Source organism: Schistocerca cancellata, chromosome 6, assembly GCF_023864275.1.
Source record: "Schistocerca cancellata isolate TAMUIC-IGC-003103 chromosome 6, iqSchCanc2.1, whole genome shotgun sequence".
Taxonomy (NCBI): Eukaryota; Metazoa; Arthropoda; class Insecta; order Orthoptera; family Acrididae; genus Schistocerca; species Schistocerca cancellata.
Genome location: NC_064631.1, coordinates 397,722,601 through 397,728,600, shown reverse-complemented (window position 1 = coordinate 397,728,600; position 6,000 = coordinate 397,722,601). Strand labels below are relative to the sequence as shown.

At 38.0% G+C, this 6,000-nt stretch overlaps 1 protein-coding gene across 1 annotated transcript in view; it reads right to left on the bottom strand.

Annotated features, from left to right (window-relative positions):
- Positions 1-2,255: 2,255 nt before the first annotated feature.
- LOC126088510 (heparin sulfate O-sulfotransferase-like) overlaps positions 2,256-6,000 on the bottom strand; it is an 80,195-nt gene continuing 76,450 nt past the window's right edge. The window contains exon 8 of the mRNA XM_049906655.1: positions 2,256-2,872. The gene's annotated coding sequence lies outside the window, so the exon portion shown is untranslated. The remainder of the gene's footprint in view (positions 2,873-6,000) is intronic.

The following is a 6,000-nucleotide window of genomic DNA, read 5'->3' as shown; positions in this document are numbered from 1 at the left end:
ATAAATCAGTTAATGCATACACTTCTTAACATCATACAAAGAAAAGTGGGAGTAGAAAAGGCTGAGGAATAACAGGAAGACTTCAGAAACATTGTATCAAGCATGCATAGGGTTTGGATATACGATTTTGGATTCTAGTGCTTGGTGAAATGGATATGCTGAAGCTCAACCTAGTTTAGTATACTGAAGGATAGAATACATTTAAATGTGCAGCAACAGGGATATTTAATGAATTTGGTTCAAATCTGCTGTCCAAACATCTAGATTTTGATTTTCTGGCAGCTGGTTGGTCCTGTTGGACCTTCCAAGGCCTGTTCGAACAGAGTTAATTTTTTAGTGTTTCTCCAGATCACTTCAGACAAATGCTAGGCTAGTTGCTTTGAAATGCACATGGGTGATTTCCCACCAATCCATGTTCCATTTGAGCTTGTACATATTTCTAAGATCTTCACAGCCGACGAGATTTTGAACCCAAATTTTCTTTCCTTCCTTGGTGAATTTGTTGGCCATGGGCTGGGCAAAAGCAACAAAAATAGTTCAGGGGGGGGGGGGGGGGGGCAAGGGAACAGTAGCAGCTTGCAGAAATAAAAAATAAAATGGTAAATAATGAAGTAATTGACTTGCTCATAAACAGAGTACTGTGCAAATTCACATTACTATTTTGATTCAAATTTCAGTCTGATCGCATTTGAGGTGGTTCCTACACTGGGACATGATCTCCTCAACATACTGACATGTCCATGTCATCTTAAGGGTACAAAAGATAAAATTTTAGTATGGAAGAACAAAGTCTCCATGCAGAGATTCATTTGTTACCGAGATGAATACTTGTTACAGAGATGAATATCTATGTTAACAAGGTTCAGGAAACCCACCTTCAAGGGTCCAATAGACCAACATAAAACAGTCAGTTTCTGCAATGTTTTAGTACCACATGCCTCGAATATCTGTCATCTGTAATATGGTATCGAGTGAAGACAAATGCCAACAATATATCTGAATACAATGGATATCTGAACAATGACCTGGAATGTGGAATGCTGACAGGTTATCTTAATGAATGAGATTAATTTACCAAATCACACTGGTTGCAGATGGTTTGAAATCATTGCAAACAACGGTAAGGAGATTTAAGTATCAATGTCACACTATACCAGAGGACTATTTATGTTTCCAGTTCCATTATGTACTGTCCACCATCCTATTAAGGAAATTTTCATCAATCAATGTCAAAAGATTTTTTTTATACATTCCATTCCTGGGATTATATCATGACAGGATGAAGCCTATACTTGGTACCGCCTGACAGAAAATTGCATTCTTTCCTTAACATATAATTACAGACAGTTTACTGCAGCTGAATATTCTTGGTAAAATGTCTGTTTCAGAAATACATTGGTAGGTACTTAAACTTGTCCTGGACCTCTCCTGTGCTCAGTGCTTTTGTTCTAATTATTATATACACTGAACAGTTTCATTTCATCTAGAAACATGATGTATTACATATTGTTCCACAAATAACAGATGCATCAAACTTCATTATTTTAATGCTTGAATTTCTAAAATTTTATCACTGCCAGAAATGTTCTGTAACCAGTAACTAAGAATGTACACTATGGAGATCCCGAGGAGCACAACCAAACAAAGTTTTTTACAGGCCTGCTTTAAAACTTCTATGAAGTAGAGATCTGCATAAAATCCATGAGAAGAAAGCAAATGGCTATCAAAAAGTAAAATCACTCTCACAAAAGTCCATTTACTGTATACATTTTCTTACAAATATCAAAATTTGTAACAAACAGTTATGATTCCTTCTATCATAAAAATCGGTGATACATTGTGAAATTCATATAATCACTGCCGTAACAAAGCTATTACCCTCCAGTGGAAGACAAGATAAGTACAGGGTAGTGTTTGCCTTTTCCTTACACCATAGCTAAGGAACAATATCATTCAAATGCAGCTGAAAATGACTAGCAAATGAGGAGAGAAAATCTTCTAGTAAAAATCCATCAGCTTTTTTCATCATCTTATACATATCTGTCAAAATATTAATTTAAAATATATATATATATCGAGTTAATTCTTTACTGCTACTTTAACAGCAAATGATGTTACATTCAATCAGTTAAATATTTCAGTCTTTGAGTGTCAAACATTGGAAAAAAAAATGTGATGGCTTTCCCCATGGAGCAATTATGGAAACACATTTTACAATTGTAACTTATCAATTTGACATCCTTGCCCCCCCCCCCCCCCCCCCCGCCTCTCTCTCTCTCTCTCTCTCTCTCTCTCTCTCTCTCTCTCTCACACACACACACACACACACAGACACACACACACACAAAGGAAAAAAGAAGCTTTGAAAAACTGTGTACAAGGTTCTTTTGGCTAATTCTGTACAACAAAAATAATCTCTTTAATTCTGTGTTTATAACTGCAGAAGGAATGCTACAGACAGTTGTAAAGTGTGGGACCATTACTCCATTTCTACAACTGCAATGTCTGTTCCACCAGACCATGTTGCTGGCAAGATTTAACCTCAAATATTTATTGTGATGGACTAGAAACACATGTAATGTCTTACTGCCAAGGTATATAATAACTGATATACGTACACAATCCATTATTAATGTTCGATTTTCCCTTAACAGGCATAACGAAACTGTAGCAATAAATCATAATTATAACATTAATGGATGTAAGAAAGGCAAAGTTCTATAGATATAGGTTAATACTGTTGCCTCTTAGAAGTTGGCATTTTGAAAAGTTATACTTTGGTTCGATAAACAACCATTGAACACTTTCTTGGGAATCAAGACGGATGTACCGATTTGTTGCACTTCCAAAGTCAGCAATGTTGTCATATGAACTGAAAATAAAAATAAAAAATTGAGGTGAACAGTATGTTATGTATATATGCTAGAACAACATAAACAGCAATTGTTAAGATATTGACTACATTGATTTCCCTACAAAATAGATCACATGAAACCAATGTTCCATATTAACTATATACTACTACATAACTGTAATTAATGATATGAGTAAATCGTGAAACATCTTTTTATGGTCCATGTTCATGTCCATGGGTGAACAATGCATACCTGGCAAGTTAGCTAATTCTCTCCTATTTAGAGTGTAAATGTAAATTACGTTAAAAAGTGTTCTTTGTTTCAAAAGTATGAAATTTAAGACATCTCAACATCAGCTGTGTATACTGTCTTTAAAAAAGAGTGACACTTCGACCGTGTAGTAAGCCATCATTTTAATCTTCATATGCCTCTCTACCAGTCTGCATTTTATCATAATGGCGATGGTCTATTGTTGCAATCACTGTTTATTTTCTATTCAAATTACTAATCTGTTATGTATATAAAGCAGAGTGAATGTGTGTATGTCTGAGATCTCCTCCCTGATTTCAACCAAAGAACCAATAGGCTACCCAAGTATCAGCAGTGTAGGGTTTATAACCTCCTAGCTCCAATAGGGGGAAAGATATGGACAAAACATGATTTTTCAGCCCCCGTCATCTACGCTGCCCTGCATGACAGTCATGTTGTATGGGAATAGTAGCAGCCTGCCAAATCAACCTGCTTTGCAGGGCAGTCTATATGTAAGGGGACAAGAAATAGTTTTCCAGGCTCCAACATGTAGGCTGCCATCCATGACAGGCATGTTATGGGAGCAGTATTGGCCTGATTTATTGAACAGTATTGCAGGGGCTGGTCAGCATGGCTGGAGACGGGTTGAGATAGACAGAGGAGAGGATGGACAAAGTGAAGAGGAGGAGGAAATTGAAAGGGAGAGGGAGGAGGGGGAGATGCAAGAGGCAGGTGGAAGGTGTAGAGGGATAGTGGGTAGATGGAGAAGAGAGGGAGGTGTAGATAGAAAGAGGGGGTATGTGGATATGGTCAGAGGGCAGAGGGAAGGGGGAAGAAGATATGGTCAGAGAGTGGAGGAAATGGGCAAAGAGAGTGGGAGGAAAAGATAGACATATAGAGGTGGGAGGATGAGGTGGACAGATACAGGGATGCAGAGGTAGATGCAGAGGAGGAGGAGGAGGAGTGTTCAACATATTTGTGCAACCAATTCTTGAGAACTATTCCAGTGTAACAGAAATGCTCAGGGAATTCAAACTGGCCAAGGGAGGAAGACAACATAGTTCCTGCAAAATCTTGTTGGGTAAATTTAGAAAACTTCTACTTGAAGAAGGCTATATGGCCATTACACTGCCACCATCGTCTATCTTGCTTAGGGATAGCAAGAATAAGAGAGCAGAAATTAAGAAATGTCACTCATACACAAAAGAGATAGAAAAGAAAACAGATGATACTGGTAAGATCTGATCATCATTGTGCAATGTGCAATGGCTTGTGGAGTGTATAGATGAAGATGTAGAAAGCTCACACTGCTTTACATTCCTGATGGAGTTACAGAGTAGGGAGGTAGTGGTGGTTGTTAATGAAGCAGGACAGACAGACAGAGAGAGAGACTGCTGAGAAAACAGTGTGGATTGTGCTCCATAGATACAAACATGGGCAATATAAACTGACCAGGCTTTAGGTGAGGGGTCTCTGGAGTCGATGTGGGTGACATGGTTCTCTGAGGTGTGTTTAGAATGCCTCTCCAGCTGCTGGAGGGTCAAGATAGGCTACACTCTTCATAAATATCTTCAGAAAATACTTTCTACCATTTGAATTTATATTCAGTGTTTCCAAATATCTCTTTTTCAGAAACACTTTTCTTGTTATTGTCAGTCTGCAGTTTTATGTCATCTCTGTCTCATTTCCTAATATAATTCCCTCAGAATTGCCTGATTTAATCTGACTATAGTCCATTACCCTTGTTTTACTTTTATTACTGTTCATCTTCTTACCTCTGTTCAAGACACTACTGATTCCACTCAACTGGTCTTCTAACTGCTTACCCATCTTTGACAGAATTATAGTGTCATCGGAAACCTCAAAGTTTTTATTTTGTCTGGTTGTTGTTTTTTTTCCAAATTTCTCTTCGGTTTCCTTTACTACTTGCTCAAAATACAGATTGAATAACATTGGAGATACGCTGCAACTCTGTCTCCCCATCTTTTCAACTACTGCTTCCTGTTATGTCCTTTGACCACTATAACTGCAATCTCATTTCTGTACAATTAGTACACATTCACTCCCTTTATTTTGTTCCTGCTATCTTTAGAATTTCAAAGGGTGTATTCCTGTCAACACCATCAAAAGCTATCTACAAATGCTGCAGTGGTGTACAGAGATACCACACAAGAAGAATTTGCAACAAATAGAAGTACCATGGTCAGGGACGTCTGCCCTCAGCAGAAACATTGCTGCACACAAATTATTCATGCTGTCCATAAGAATCATGCCCCATGGAGTGACAGCACCACCAAGAAAAGACATTCACACTTAAGTAACCATGCACAAGCATGAGTTCCATGTTGTAAGTTGTAAGTCGTCCGAGACTTGCTAGTGAGTTCCTGTGGAATGTTTGTCATGTCTTCAAGTTGTCATGTGAGACAGAAACAGTGCCCGATAGTTAGACAGTGGTTAGTACTTAGTAGAAACAGAACAGTGTATAGAATTATCGTATATGGACACAGGTCACCTGCCTAGAGATTTGATTGAATACTGTTAGTTTGGAACTGTTCTTCTTAGAATAGTACATCAAGAAAGAAGATTAGTTTTCTTCTGACTTTAATCCCGAGAACATTATTAGTCAGTATTCACGGAACTGTAGTCACTGCAGGACATGTAGGCTAAACTTGCATTCTACAATTGCTGTAACACACATTACCAATGTTGGATAACATATTTTACTATTCTGTGTTACTGTCATTGTGTGTGCGCTGCTCTAGAACCCACGCATATGTCCTGCCAGGAAATCTCTATTAGTCTTTTTCAGTGGCAGCGAGATTTTGATCAAAGTAGATGCCTCCAATCCACAACAGCTGCAAAAGTACATATATCTTTCTTCAGCCTCTCTCTGAAG